The sequence below is a fragment of the Dipodomys spectabilis genome, unplaced genomic scaffold (genome assembly GCF_019054845.1).
Source record: "Dipodomys spectabilis isolate Male_0828 unplaced genomic scaffold, ASM1905484v1 ptg000053l, whole genome shotgun sequence".
Classification (NCBI taxonomy): domain Eukaryota; kingdom Metazoa; phylum Chordata; class Mammalia; order Rodentia; family Heteromyidae; genus Dipodomys; species Dipodomys spectabilis.
The window spans coordinates 4,551,602-4,566,817 of NW_024870730.1; the positions used below are offsets into that span (position 1 = coordinate 4,551,602).

General features: G+C 39.9%; 1 protein-coding gene across 3 annotated transcripts in view; it reads left to right on the plus strand.

Moving 5' to 3' along the window:
- The first annotated feature begins 275 nt into the window (after window positions 1-275).
- Window positions 276-15,216, plus strand: part of Fbxl4 (F-box and leucine rich repeat protein 4) — a 67,844-nt gene continuing 52,903 nt past the window's right edge. For all 3 annotated transcript variants that reach the window (XM_042679574.1, XM_042679576.1, XM_042679575.1), the window contains exons 1-2: window positions 276-396; window positions 14,993-15,110. The gene's annotated coding sequence lies outside the window, so the exon portion shown is untranslated. The remainder of the gene's footprint in view (window positions 397-14,992; window positions 15,111-15,216) is intronic.

A 15,216-nucleotide genomic window follows, 5' to 3' on the forward strand; every position in this document is an offset into this window, starting at 1 on the left:
AGGCTGGTGCTCAGAGGAGATGAGGCAGAAGATCTGCAACCAACGCCGACTACAGAGTAATGAGGCCATTTACAGAGTACCTACCACTGGCTCAGCACCTTCTAGAATAGGGCTGCCTTCGGCCTGGGCGTGCCGCCTTCCTGGACTCGCCCACGGCCGCCCCCAAGGCAAAGCCCCGCCCACCTTCCAGCCCCACCCACTGAGAAGCCCCGCCCCTTCCATCCGTCCCGCCCCTTGGCCTCCGCTTCTTCCTTCCGGGTCGCGCCCGTCCGGGCTGGCCGCCGTGGTGCCGCCGCGCCACAGCCCGGCAGCCGCCCTCGCGCCCAGGCCTTTCCCGCGCCGCCGGGTCAGGGCGGGGTGAAGCCCTCGGCGCGCGCCTCTCCCGGACCCCGCAGGGTACGGCTCATTATTTCCTTCTCCCTCCTGAGCGTCTGTCTTCCTCCGTCGCCGCGGGGGCGGGGCCGGGGCGCCGCGGTTTGGGGAGCCTGGGAGCAGGGCCGAGGCCCCCCCCACCTCCCCCCTGCGGGCTCCTTCCCCTCGCCCGCCGTGCTGCGCCTGCGGGGCTTGCGGAGGGGTTGGTGGGGGCCGGGGGGGGTGCCTGGGCCCGGGCGTCCGCTGGGCCCGAGGTCCGGCTTGAGAAGGCGCAGGGTTGAGGCCCGCGGGGCCCTGGCCGCCGCCGCGCGTGCGCGTGCGCCGCTCGGGGCCGCGGACTTGTTGCCCGGTCCCTGCTACGCGGGGACCCACGTGACAGCTGGGGCGCGCCGTCCGTCCTTCTTCGGGACTGCCACGGCGTGCTCGGCGGCGGCCTCCTTCCTGGGTTTAGTGAGGAGGACCATCGATCCATCCGGGTCAGCCTGTCTGCAGTGGGGGGGGTGGGGGGGGTTGGCAATTTCCAAAGGGACGGTGGAGCCCCGGCGTGCAGTCGCTCAACCGAACTCGGCGAGTACTCGGGAAGATTAAGGAATAGGAAATCGTGGTTATCTGTTGCCTTCGACTGTTCCTTGTATGTGACTTCTGGTCCTTGGAGAGCTCTCGGCCCGCAGGTTCAAAGGTCTCTCCGGTTCTAATCTCTTTCCAAACCACAGTTCCATTTTCGGCGTGCAGTCCTTGGTTTAAATTCAGGAAAATGGATACATTTCCCCCCCCCCCCCTTCATGCTTCTGTGGCCCTATTGGTAGAGTAGAGGGGCACCTCTTCTTTATCGAACGCGACGTTCTAGGGACAAGGAGCACTGTCGTTGTCCTTCCAGTTGGCAGTGTGGGTCGCCTCAGAAGATGCGCACTCTTTAAGTGTTGAATTGACTTCTCCCCACTCTTCTGCGTACTAAATTAAAAACAAACAAACCACCTGCCGTCCCCAAATTTGACTATTCTAAGCCCTGCACTTTCATGTTCTTCCTTTCAGTCACTGACTTGACAACCAGAGGGGTCAACGCCATGTACAAATGATCATTTCTTTTACTGTATCGTGATCAGTCTAGGCCCCATACAGTGGTAGTTTAAAATATCATTTCCTTTACAGTAGTAATCCTATTGTGCTCATCCTCTTTAATTTTGCCCTAGTCAACATATGCCAAGCTAACCATGGATCCTTTGAATAAGTGGTTTGTGAATGCCCTCATTTTTTTTCTGGTACTATTAATAGTCTTAATCAATTTTGGTGTGAGATATGAGGTAAGGTCTACCTTTTTGTTGTAGTGGTGAGCAACTCCATCATTTGTTAAATTCTGCTTTTCCCTGGTATAAGGATCTATCTAACCCTATAATCTGTCTGTTTATCTGTCTGTCTATTGTCTATCTATCGATCAATCCATCTATCCATCTACATACTACCCCCACCTACCTATATCAGGAGCACTAATTTCTGTAATTTGAGGCTCTTTCTGAACTATTGATCAGTTATATCTGACTTCTTGTGATGATACCATACTGCTTCTGTTACTGTATCTTTATAATATGTTTTAATGTCTACTGATGTTTTACAATGTCAGGCATTTTGTAGAAATCACTAAATACATTTGGAATGAATATTAGTGAGCACAATTTGAATCACTTTCTCACCTGGTGTCTTGTCCTCCACACCTCTGCTTAGGTTTTGTACCTCTTCATTAGGTTTTGTACCTCTTATTTATTTAACCACTGTTAAATAAATAAATCCCCTCTGTTACTTACTCAGAACTACCCATGTAGAGTTGCTTCCCAGCAGCTTAGAGAAGCTACCTGATTTTGTGTGTTGTGTGTGTAGTGTGTGTCTCTTCCTCAGCCCCAGTACAAGTCATTCTGTACTTGTTTCCAGCACTGATGGGAGATAAATGTCTATTGAAGTGATTGGTCAGATGAGAGCCTCTTGCCCATTTGTATTTTACCATCCTAACTGGATATCTCAGATATAAATTTTCAGATATTGTTAATTGAGTTAATTGACACAGATCTTACAAATTCATGAAGTAAGTGTATACATTAACTGTGTGAAGCAGAAATTGTTAAAGGAACAAGGGAAGGTGTTACGTGCCCATGAATCAGCAACTCAGTTTCACAAAGATCATCACTGTATGAACTAGGTGTTGGTGGCTTGTACCTGTAGCCCTAGCTACTTGGCCTGGGAGTGGGAGGGTTGGGAGGGGGAACCACTTTTCCAAGCCAGCTTAGGCAGAATAGTGTGACTCCATTTCTACAAAAGGAAGCTGGATGTAGTGGTTCATCCCTGTGATCCCAGCAAAGATAGGAAGCCTATAGTAGGCAAATCATAGCTCAAGAGTGTATATAGGTAGAAAGTGAGATTTGATGTCAAAAATAACCCACAAAAAACAGGACTGGAGTCATTGTTCAAGTGATCAAACCCCGTACTGCCATTAAAAAAAAATCATGATAACTTTCTCACCATCCAGATGTCAGTATGTATAAATGTACATTTGTTTCATAAATGATAGTTTACCATATATCATTTTCTGCAGCTTCTATTCACCACAATAATTGGTGAACATCTCTTCACATCAGTGTAAGTATATTACCTTTTTGAAAGTTCTTTTGGTGTTTTATTATAGGAATAGCCTACAATTTGTTTTCTTTTTTTATTTTTATTTCTATTTTTTGTCAGTTGTGGGCCTTAAACTTTGGTCCTGGGTGCTGTTCCTCAGCTCTTCAGCTCAAGGCTAGCGCTCTACCACTTGAGCTACAGTGTCACTTCCGGTTTTCTGGTGGTTTATTGGAGATAAAGAGTCTCACAAACTTTCCTGCCTGGGCTAGCTTTGAACCATGATCCACAGATCTCAGCCTCCTGAGTAGCTAGGATTACAGTTGTGAGTCACTGGTGCCCAGCTTTATTTTCCTCTCTTGATATTTAGGATACTTCAAATTTGTTTCTATAACAAATGAAATTCTGTACAAATGAATTATAGAATCATTTCTGTTTGTTCAATCGTTTCCCTTGTCTTCAATTCTTTCTATGATTTTTCTTATCTATAATCAACTTCATTTTAAAAATATTAAATAGATCCCAAAGCTAAACAATTCATAAATTTTAAATAGTGCACTATTCTGTATAGTATATGCATTGTCATACCTTTATGCTCCATGAATCACATATTGCCCAACATATTCATATTGCTTTTGCCATCTACCTGTCACTTGGGAGACACATGGTTATCAGATTAACTGTCATGATTTTATAAGGCTTAAGTGAAGTCTCCCTTATTTATAAGTGGATCCAAAGTTCACAAGTAGTGATGCTGGAAAGTCAGATATGCTAAATACAATTAAAGCTGTCAAGTGTTTCCTTTAAGTGAGAGGTCAAAGTTTAGGTATATATGTACAGTAGACCCTTGGTATCCATAGGTATATGGTTCCAAGGAGACCAATGAGGAAAAGTCATGAATGTTCAAAGTTCAATGTTCTAATATTACTCAAATTTACCTATGCCATACATCTGGCACCCATAACTTGGAACCACATGGAGTAGGCTACATTATTGTCACAGAAATTACTATTGTATACAGAAATTACTTCTGTATACACTGATACTGCTCACCATGTTTTTATGCCCAACACTGAAGATATGTGATTCGTTTTTCCCCATAACATGGCCCAACTACTGCTAAAAACATAACTGCCTTTCAAGAAATCTAAAAAATTCACTTTATCACCTTAAGCCATCATAAAATATGGGTTTGGGAAGCTTGCCATAACTTTTACTTTGTTTTTTTTCGGGGGCACATTTACTTTTTGGGAGGCATTTTTACAAAATCAAGGACAAAGAAATATCACATGATAATTTTAACACAACAGATGATATTGTTCATATAACTTTGAACTCTACATCAACTGAGATGCATACTGTGTACATTCAAATTAAAATTTTTTGTTTTAAAATGTTTAATTTTTTTGACCATGTGTGTTCAAAGCCAGTTAGTCAATGAATAATGTATGCTTATAGACTTCCCTACTAACCCCTACTTCAGTCATCCACAGATGGGGGGGTGTTGAAATATATCTCCTGGAGAGGAAGGGTGAACTGCTATGTACTACTGTACTTGCATGTTTGTTTGTTGTGTTAATGTAGATACTTAAATTGCTAGGTCAAAGGCTGTATGTACATTTTAAATTTTCAGAAATTCTGCCATAGTTCTCTTTGAGAAAGATAGTTTCTAGGAGTAAAGGTTTACACAATTTGTAAGAATGCTGCTTTTGCCATATTGCCATAATGGTCAAGAGTTTGAGATTGTATACTCAGAAAATAAAAGAGATTCATGGATGTTAGCAGATGTGAGAACTCCTAAGTCAGAGACAAGTACAGCAAGGGCAGTAACCAGAGAATATCATCTTCTGAACCCTGGAGCCCATTTTCCACAGAGATGGCACAAGGGCAAGATAACAGTAGCACATGAAGTAGGTTGTATTACAAGAGAGGGATTTCGGGGCTGGGAAGGTGGCTCAGTGGTAGAGCGCTTGCCTTGCATGCATGAGGCCCTGGGTTCGATTCCTCAGTACCACATAAGCAAAAAGAAAATAGGCCAGAAGTGGCACTGTGGCTCAAGTGGTAGAGGGCTAGCCTTGAGCTGAATTTATGAGGGACAGTGCCCAGGCCCAGAGTTCAGGCCCATGACCAGACCTCCCCCCCCCCAAAAAAAAAAAAAAAAGAGAGGGATTTCGAATTTAGGGAACTTGAGTCTTCAGTACTGAGCTTGCTATGGGTAACCTGTCTGACATTGCCCTAGAGGGAGACATTTTCCTGTATAGGAAACAAGCCTGCCTTCTATCCAGAGGGAGACCATCTAGTGAGGTTTTGTGATTATGTATGTGTGTGTGTGTGTATATATATATATATATATATATATACACAATATATATACAATATATATATATATACACACAATATATATAAGGATATATATATAATTGAAAAGATAATTTGAAACAAAGATGGTCAGTGGCTCTGTTTATAAGACATGCAGAAGTTGTAAATCCTTTTCAGTACATGTAATGTATTGTCTTACAGTTACTGCTGTGAAGATATGGCTATTTTCTACATTTTGTAATTTTAGATATGAATGAAAAATGCTATCTTATTAATGTTTTAATATCACATTTGCTCGCATATTGATGGATTGAATACCTATTTTTATTGGCCATTTGTTTTTTTCTTGTTACATGATCATATCCTTTGCTTATTTTCTATTGAAGTGCTCCTCTTTTTCTTATTGATTTGGTACAGCACTACTATTGTGGCTATTGAGACTCGGCATAACTATTGCTAGTGTGCAGCAGGGTACATTTTTGGAATGCAAATTGTACCTCAAAATTAGTTTAATAATGTTCCATCATTTTAGTTAATTCTTGTTTTAGCTATAAAGGCTAACCACAACAGATCTGTATATAATATTGCATTTGGATTTTTGTTAGGCAACATAAATGAATCCTCTATATTTCATTTAATAGATGTTCTCTATGTTAGTGTACAGAAGTGTATAGACAGTATTTGGCTACAGTAAATTCACATCATTACTATGGCTTTAATAGTTGAAGATACTCTTTTTGTTTGGCATGGTATTTTACTCTTTTAGTTAAATGTAGGCTATTGGTCTGGAAAAGTTTTAAACGTATAGTTCTTTCCAAAAACTGGTTCATTCATACCCAACATTAAACAGTGAAGGAAAAGGCAAAATGAAGGTAATAAAATAGGAAGGTATCTGTATTTAAGATAGTTTGTATTATTTGCGTAACTAGACATCTGTCCACTTTTGTCACTGGGTGAGATAGCACCTTGGGCAAGAAACGGGTTTTCAAATGCCTCATATCAAGAAATCACCAGTCCCTTCATCTTACAGTTCTGCTGTAGGATGTTGATTCATCTAATTCATTTTTCCTGTTTTTCTTGCTACCAAAATTTGATGGGAAAATATTTCAGAAGTTTATATATTAAAGAAATTTAGAGAAAGGAGAACAGTGTCTATTAAACTAATTGCCAGTTCCTAGTTTTAAATTCTGAGTACTAGTCCTTGTTTTTTGATAAATCCTTTGTATTCTGGTTTTATAGACACCTCTTGCTTAGTGGCTACCATTTGTTCTTTGTTACAATACTAGTTTTTGAAGAGTTTGCTGTGTTCCAGATTCTCTATCACACTTTTGCATTTTTGAGGGCTGTGTTGCTAACTAGAAGAGAGTACTATTTTCATATGATTTTCAAAATTTTTCCTTTACCTTTACTTTTTTTGTTGTTGATTGTGGGGCTTAAACTCTGGGCCTGGGCGCTGTCCCTCAGCTCTTCAGTTTAAGATGAGTGCTTTACCACTTGAGCCACAGTGCTACTTCTGGTTTTCTAGTGGTTAATTGGAGATAAGTCTCATGGGCTTTCCTGCCCAGAATAGCTTTGAACCATTGTCTTCAGATCTCAGCCTCCTGAATAGCTAGGATTACAGGCGTGAGCCACTGGTGCCCAGCTACTTTTTTTTTTTTTTTTTAATCTTGGTTGGTTCCTTTACTTTCCTCTGCTTCATTTGGCCATATTTTCAAGAAATTGTGAAATTGGATAAGAGTCAGTTCTTCATGTTGACCCATAGAGTTCAGTTAGAAACTCCATTTGTGTTTGGGCCTTTGTTAGTCAGCTTCCTGTCATTAACAAAACTCTGGTGATAACCAACTTAAAAAGGACTTACTGTTCAGGGTCCCAGAGGTTTCAATCAGGGTCAGTTGGCCCTGTTGCTTTGGGCCTGTGGTGGCATAGTACATTGTAATGGGAGCATGTAGTAGACTAGGACTGTTCACCTCTTGATAGCCAGGAAGCAAAGACAGAGGAAGAGAGCCGGAGTCCTGATGTCCCCCTAGAGAACATGACTCTCCCTTCTTCCATGATCCAACTATTTCCCACTAGGCCTCACTTCTTAAAGGTCCTGCACCTCAAAATAGTGTCATGGGCACACAACCAAGCCTTCAACATTGAGTCTCTGGGAGACATTACCAAAACAATAACAGTCCTTGTGTAAGCATTAATAATAATAATGCTTAACTAGAGAATTTACTTAGAAGAAGAAAAAGATATAATAATGTTTTAAAATATCATGCCCAGTGTTATATTTTTCTACAGTTACATTTTTCTAATCTGTTAGTTTTAAACATGTAGTACAATTGGAATGTAAATAATTGTAATTAAGAAAAGGGATGCTTATTTACTATAGCTAAGATATGGAACCAACCCAGATGCCCCTTAGTAGATGAATGGATCAAGAAAATGTGGTATATATACACAATGGAATTCTATGCCTCCATCAGAAAGAATGACATTGCCCCATTTGTTAGGAAATGGAAAGACCTGGAAAAAATTATATTAAGTGAAGTAAGCCAAGCCCAAAGAAACGTAGGTCCCATAGTTTCTCTTATTTGCAATATGTAGTATATGTATGAGTCAAGCAGAAAAGGTCAGATAAGGTGATGTTAGGAAAATGAACCCTAAGATATGTATTTAAATTTTTTTCTTTCATACATTTGTTTCTAACTCATAAGATTATTTCTTAGTTGCTTTGTATGTCCCCCACAGTATAACCCCTGCTTTCACTGTATTTGATGTCGGTATAATTTGTGGAGGGGAAGGGGAAAAACAAGTCGTTTAAATAAGGATACAGGTGGACCCATTGCAACAATGAGAAGTACAAGTTGTCATGTCGAAAACGAACTTTACAACTTGGTGGGGTGGGGGGGGGGGGAGAGGAGAGGATTGGGTGGGGGTGGGGGGGGGGAGGCTGGGAAGGGATGGGATACAATGCTTGATAAGAAATGTACTCATTATCTTGCCCATGTAATTGTAACCCCTCTGTAGAGTATTTTCACAATAAAAAATAAATTAAAAAAAAAAGAAAAGGGATGCTTTTGCTAATACTGGGTCTTTGCTCCCCTGTAGCATATCTAGTACAGAATATTATTAATCTTTTTACTCTCAGTTGCTATAGGCTCACTTCTTTTCATAATCTCTCATCGTTTAGATTTTGCTTTTTTTTCCCCCTCTTTTTGTAATTTTATGGAGGCTGGGTCTCTATATAGCCCATGTTGGCCTAGAACTTGCTATCCTCCTGCATCTGCCTCCTCCTAATTGTGGTTATTAGTTTTTAAAAGAACTTTTTCATCTGTAGTTTTCCTAGAAAACTGTAATCAATGGTCTTACAAGTTAGGAGTGATATATATATATATAGTATTTGAGAAAATGCGTTCTTTTACCTCTCCAATCATGTCTTTCATGAATCTTTCTTTAATTTCAATCAGAGTTTCTTTGTGGTCATAGTCAGTTTTCTTTTATATATTCAAGGGCTGCTTTTGTACTCACAGAAATCACCACTTTTTTTAACCTTCTCTTTCAGTAGTAAAATTTCAATATGGATACTATTCCATCTTGGATGGCTTCAAAGAAGTTCATACATTTGATTCTTACTCATTGTGTTTCCATTTTTACCATCCATTTTCTTTCTCTTTTTCTTTGTATCAAGATACAGAAGTTTTTTTCCTACATGTACCTTGTCTTCAGGAGTCACTGGTTTCATTTCTATGTTTATTTTAAGTTTATTTATTATGATTCTTTTGGCCAGTTTCCACAAAAGAAAGAAGTGCTTATTAAGCGTTTATTAGCATGCTCTGGGCCCTGAGGGTATAGTTATAATTAATTAAGACACATTTCTTAATTTATAAATACCTTGGCTGGTAAGAAATAGTATTGATATCTATCTAATAAAATACAGAGAAATGATGGATGATGGATAACCTCTGAAACTGGTATTGAAGTCCAAGCTAGAGGGTATCGTATAGGAGGGGAGAGGGCATTACAATCAGCTTTGAGGTAGGTGCCAAGGCATGAAGTCACAGTGCTGTTGAGGACATGGTTGGAGTTCTGAGGGGTCTACAGTAAGAGTTGTGCACACATCGAAGTGCAAGGGAGGGGGCAGAGAGAAGTGAAGGTAGCTAGAACTTTTTACACTGTGTTTCCTTGAGAAGAATGAGGAAGAAGTAGATCCAGGAGAGGAGACTGACAGGTACCAGGGAGGCAAGGTGTATGAGACTATGTGTTATTGTGGAAGTATCCTGGGAATAGGCAGGAAAGAGGTGAGAGGTGGAACAGTTTTTAATATAGTTCTACCTTTTTCCCATTCCCATGTATTTGTGTGTTTTTTCATTTTGTTTTGTTTTGCTTTGCTTTTTTGCCTGTCATGGGGCTTGAACTTAGGGCCTGGGCACTGTCTCTGAGATTCTTTGGCTCAAGACTAGTGCTTTACCACTTGAGCCACAGCACCACTTCAGGCTTTTTTCTGTTATGTGGTACTGAGGAATTGAACCCAGGGCTTCATGCATGCTGGGCATGTTCTACCACTGAGCATGTGGCTCAACCACTAAGCCCCATTCCCATATATTTGGATTTCTAAATTTGACCAAAGAACTTAAATGAAAATAGTCTTTTTTTAGCTAGTATCAGTACAAATAGAAATAGTAAATGTTTAAGATTTTGAGGGGTTTCACTATATTTTGTCACTCTATTTTGTTACTGTATTTTGTTTGTTACTATATTTGTTACTATACTTTGCAGTCTACTGAGTTTCAGTCTGTGCCTCCTTTTCTTCTCTCACTTCATTGACATGTTTCTGTGGTTATTTTGCAAGTATCTACGGTGCTTTGAATTGTCTGCAATGTGGCTTATTGTTTATCATTTTCACCTTTTTCATGTCTTATACTTTAAAGTTGAGAACCCTCTTTTGAGTTTTAAACTTGTTTTCCAGATCTTCTATCACACTATGAGCCCCTCCTTTGCTTTGCTCCAGCTCTAAATTGTTCAGTTGCTTCATTTTGTTTATTTCATGCCATCCTTTTCCTTCCTCTTTCTCCCTCTTCTAGTGAGTGCATTCTCTGCAGTGCCTGCCATCCTGCTTTTCTCCGCCTCATCGACTCCCCATCTCACTCCAAATCTCAGTAGTAAACATATGTTCTCCCTTGTCTATACCTCTTAATTTTGCTTTTCCACTGTTACTGCTTTCTCTGTAATTGTATTATTTAACTTCGTTAAACATTTTATAAAATGAAAGATGTGGTTGAAGCTGTATTATAATAAAAATCATGTCATATAAAGCAGGTTGTTTCCCAAGGAATATGAAAGTCTCAAGACACAAGTTAAAATTGCTGTTGTTTGTATTTCTTGATTGTGTGTGCATATAAAAGTTCAGTGTGTCAGTGGAGAATTTCCCACCTCATAGTCACTGTTGACAAGTGATTGGTTAAGCCACAAATAGACTATTTTTATCTGTTACTTTAAAATTTAGGTAGCTGTTTAAATGAACTAGAAAAGAAAATGTCTCCCTAATGCTGTATTTAATAATCAACCTTTTTGGAAAACCTAGTGTTCCAGATTAATATTTGTTTGTCCAAATGGGAAAAATTGTTTGCTTTTGAATCCTATTTGCTTCATAAGATCAAATTATTGTATCTTTTGCAGTTGGTATATTGCCCTTTGGAGGTTTGTATTGCCCTCCAGAAGGTTCATCGCCTCCTTGAATGTTCATACCACCTCTGTGCCTTGGCAATGTTTCTGATAGTCAATGGAGAGTGCTGACTTCTGCATTGGTGGAGGCTACCACACAAGTCCTAAGACTTTTCCTTTCTTAGCTTCATTCATTTCTCAGGGAAAAGTGGAAAGAAGCTGTCCTTTCTTTTGCATGTGTTCCTCTCTATGCCTGAAACACTTTTATGTGTCATCTTAGTGTGTTGGAAAGGGCTTTAGAATCAACTAGGTTCAATAAGTACATTGGCTTTGACATTGTACCAAACATTACTTTGTTTCTTTAAAAACACATTTAAAGCTGAAGAGCTGAGGGACAGCGCTTGGGCCCAGAGTTCAGGCCCCACGACCAGACCCCCCACCAAAAAACAAAAAAAAACACACTTAGAACCAGGTGCTGGTAGCTTATACCTGTAATCCTGTCTACACAAGAGGCTGAGATTTTAGGATCATGGTTCAAAGCCAACCTGGGTAATAAAGTCCTTGAGACTCTAATCTCCAATTAAAAGCCAAAAATAGAGCTTTGGCTGAACTGGTAGAGTGCTAGCCTTGAGCAAAAAGCTCAGGGGCAGCCCCTCGGCCTGGAGTTCAAGCCCCATCACACGAACATGCGTATTATGAGCTGGGGGTGTAACTGTTTTACACTTGGAATTCTAACTATATAAGAGGCTGATATCTGAGGGTTGAAATTTGAAGCCAGTCTGGGCAGGAAAATATATTAGACTCTTACCTCAAATTAACCAGCAAACATCTGAAAGTGGAGCTATGATAAAAGTGATAGAGTACCAGTGTTGATGAAGAAGCTAAGGTACAAAACATTGTCCTGAGTTGAAGCCCCAGTACTAATTGGCACAAAACTTAATAAATAAATAAAAGATGTTTAATCATTTTAGTTTTAGTTTTCCAAGGATTAAATTATTTTTATTTAGTGTTGGAAAAACAGCATCCATTTTACTTTGTGTATGAACAGTTTTTATATATGTTTTCTTAATTTTACTTAACTTTAATACATCTTAAAAAATAAGATAGGCCATATGACAGACTTGCTGACCTGCCATGGTGAAAACTTGTTAACAAACAGTTAAAAGTTTGTGGCTTTGTTACTTCACAGCTTGCTGTGATCTTCTTTTTTGCCAAGAATAGTTGTGATGCTCACATGAGTGATAATATCTTATTTTGAAGAGGTCTTTTGTTTTATTAAACTGTTTCTGCTTTCTGATAAGTACTTTTTTTTTTCTTTGAAAGTAGAAAGATTTTTTTCCCTTAGGTCTGAAAGATTGAATTTAGGTCCTGGGTGCTATTTCTAAGCTTTTTGCTCAAGGCTAATAATGCTCTACCACTTTAGCCACAGCTCCACTTCTAGCTTTTTTGAAAATTTATTGGAAATAGTCTCAGGGACTTTCTTGCTCAGGCTAGTGTCTCACCTTGATCTTCAAATCTCAGCGTTCTGAATAGCTAGGATTACAGGTGTGAGCCATTGGCACCCAGCTAGAAGGATCTTAGTTGTTGAGTGAGAAGTGATGTCCAAAAGTCATACAACTCCATCTATCCAATGTCAGTATGCAGCATGTTGATAGTTTTAATAAGTACTTTCTTTTCTCCAGAAATTCCAGGTTCTTATGTTTCTTGTTCTTTGGGATATAAATTCCTCCCTTTGGTCCATCTATCGAGTGACTTCATTGTAGTTTATTTTTGTAGTAGTATGTGTGATGAATCTTTAGTAAGGGTTTGATCTATTAAACATCCTTGCAAAGAGGTTTCACATTTGTTCCTACTACATCCTAACATTGTACCAACTAAGTACTCAGTTCCTTTTTCCATTTTTGGACTTCAGAATACAGTGATTCTAAACCACAAATGTAGTGTGAATTTTGGCCTCAGAGTATCTAGATATTCTCTGGTGATTTTCCTTGGATTGTTTTAGTTAATATCATACCTATTCAGGCTTCCTGGGAGTGAGCTAAGTTTTCACAATCTAGGTTTTGTGGATAGGGTGATCTTTGCTGAGTTTTAGCTTTATGAAGGTCCTTCCAATATACCCTGTGTCTTGAGATAATACCCTGTATAGATTTACTTGAAACCATTATAACTATTACTAATTCGATGACTCAGGTTAGCTTCTGCTCCTGTTTCCTGCTCTTGACTTTCCTCTTCTTATAACTGTGTGTTCTTGTTTCAATCTCATCCTTTTACTTACAGTTTCATTCATATGTTTTTAGCATATTAGTGTGTTGGGACTTAGGTGGCATTGAAAGGAAGAAGGATGTAGATTGTAAAAGTAAGACGCATACATTTTTTTTTGCTTTCTCACTGATATTCTATCAAGCCAACTAATTTGCATCTACACTATACAGAGTGCTTGAAGAAAGCAGGGTGCCAGTGGCTCATGCCTATAATCCTAGCTACTCAGGAGGCTGAAATCTGAGGATCACAGTTCAAAGCCAGTCGGGGCAAGGAAAATCCATGAGACTCTTATCTCCAATAAACCACTAGAAAACCGGAAGTGGCTCTGTAGCTCAAGCAGTAGAGTGCTCACCTTGAGCTGAAGAGCTGAGGGATAGTGCCCAAGCCCAGAGTTCAAGCCCTACAACCGACTGACCGACAAAAAACAAACAAACAAACAAAACAGAGTGCTTGAAGAAAAGAAGATGTTTCACTGGACTCTCCTTAATCCTAACATAGAATTTGGTAGAACTAGGTCTGATACAAATGCAGTGTCATTTGGTGCAGTGTCATTATTAATATAGAATGAAATGGTTCAGAAAGAAATAATAGAGCAGGGCTGGGGAGGTGGCTCAGTGGTAGAGCACTTGCCTTGCATGCATGAGGCCCTGGGTTCGATTCCCCAGTACCACATAAGCAAAAAGAAAAAAGCTGGAAGTGGCTCTGTGGCTCAAGTGGTAGAGCTCTAACCTTGAGCTAAAAGAGCTGAGGGACAGCGCCCAGGCCCAGAGTTCAGGCCCCACGACCGGACCAAAAAAAAAAAAAGAAAGAATAGAGCAATAGAAACTTAAATTAAAAATGTGAAGGGTTGTTGGAACTTCACTGGGTTTTCTGGGTTGGGAGAGGCTTAAAATACCAAATCAAGGAATTTAGATTATATTTTGTATGTCAGAGAAAACTATTGTAGGTTTTTGAGTGGTAGAGGCATTGATGGGGGTAACAAGTTTTGTGCTAAAGTTTTGAAGTTGAACCCTGCTTTGCTAAATAATTTTCTTTTTTTATTTAGGAAAAGTTAATCCCAAAACTTTACAGATACCAAAATAAGTATGCTTAATTTCCTTCTTTATGTTGACAGGAGTTTGCCTACTTAGGGCAGGGCCCAGGCCTGCGCTGTGAATGAATGGAACAGGCTAGACAGAAGCGCAGCCTGTGGGGAAGCTGAAGTCTCCTGGGGGTCTTCTTGATTATCACAGCTTACAAAATAGATCAACTCAGCAAAAACTCAACAGAGAAACTGCACATCTAAACCAGAATTTTTTTTTTGGGGGGGGGGTCCTGTCGTGGGGCCTGAACCCTGGGCCTGGGCTCTGTCCCTCAGCTCTTCAGCTCAAGGCTAGCGCTCTACCACTTGAGCTACAGTGCCACTTCCAGCTTTTTTCTTTTTGCTTATGTGGTGCTGAGGAATCAAACCCAGGGCCTCAGGCATGCAAGGCAAGCGCTCTACCACTGAGCCACCTTCCCAGCCCCTAAACCAGAACTTTAAAAGCACTCTTGGCCCCAGAAAATTTTGTCTATAGACATACTTTGAAACAAGACTATATAGGTCTAAAACCTCTTTAGAGACAGGATTTATTTTTGTATTGTATTCTATCACAAAAATGTTTAAATACAAATGTAAGGGGAAAAAATAGCTTGTTTGATTTAAAAATTATGCATCTTATAAGTGTTAGTTTGCTATAATATTTGGAGGCATGCTTGGCTTTCAGATTTAGAAACTAAAAAGGTGTTTTCTAAAACTTTTGTCTTATAGCTAAAAGAATGCCACATTTCAGCATTTATACCTAAAAGCAGCATGCAAATTTCAGGTCACATGGATGAGTGCCAACTTCTGTATTTCCCCTGTGTATCCCGTGACCACTCTATCTGGGGTGAGTGATTTCCAAGAGTTGCTGGCAACCAACCAGATGCCAGCCAACCGAGAACTGCCCTAACAAATAATGCTAAGAGTTATAAATTAAATACTGTCTGGTGATC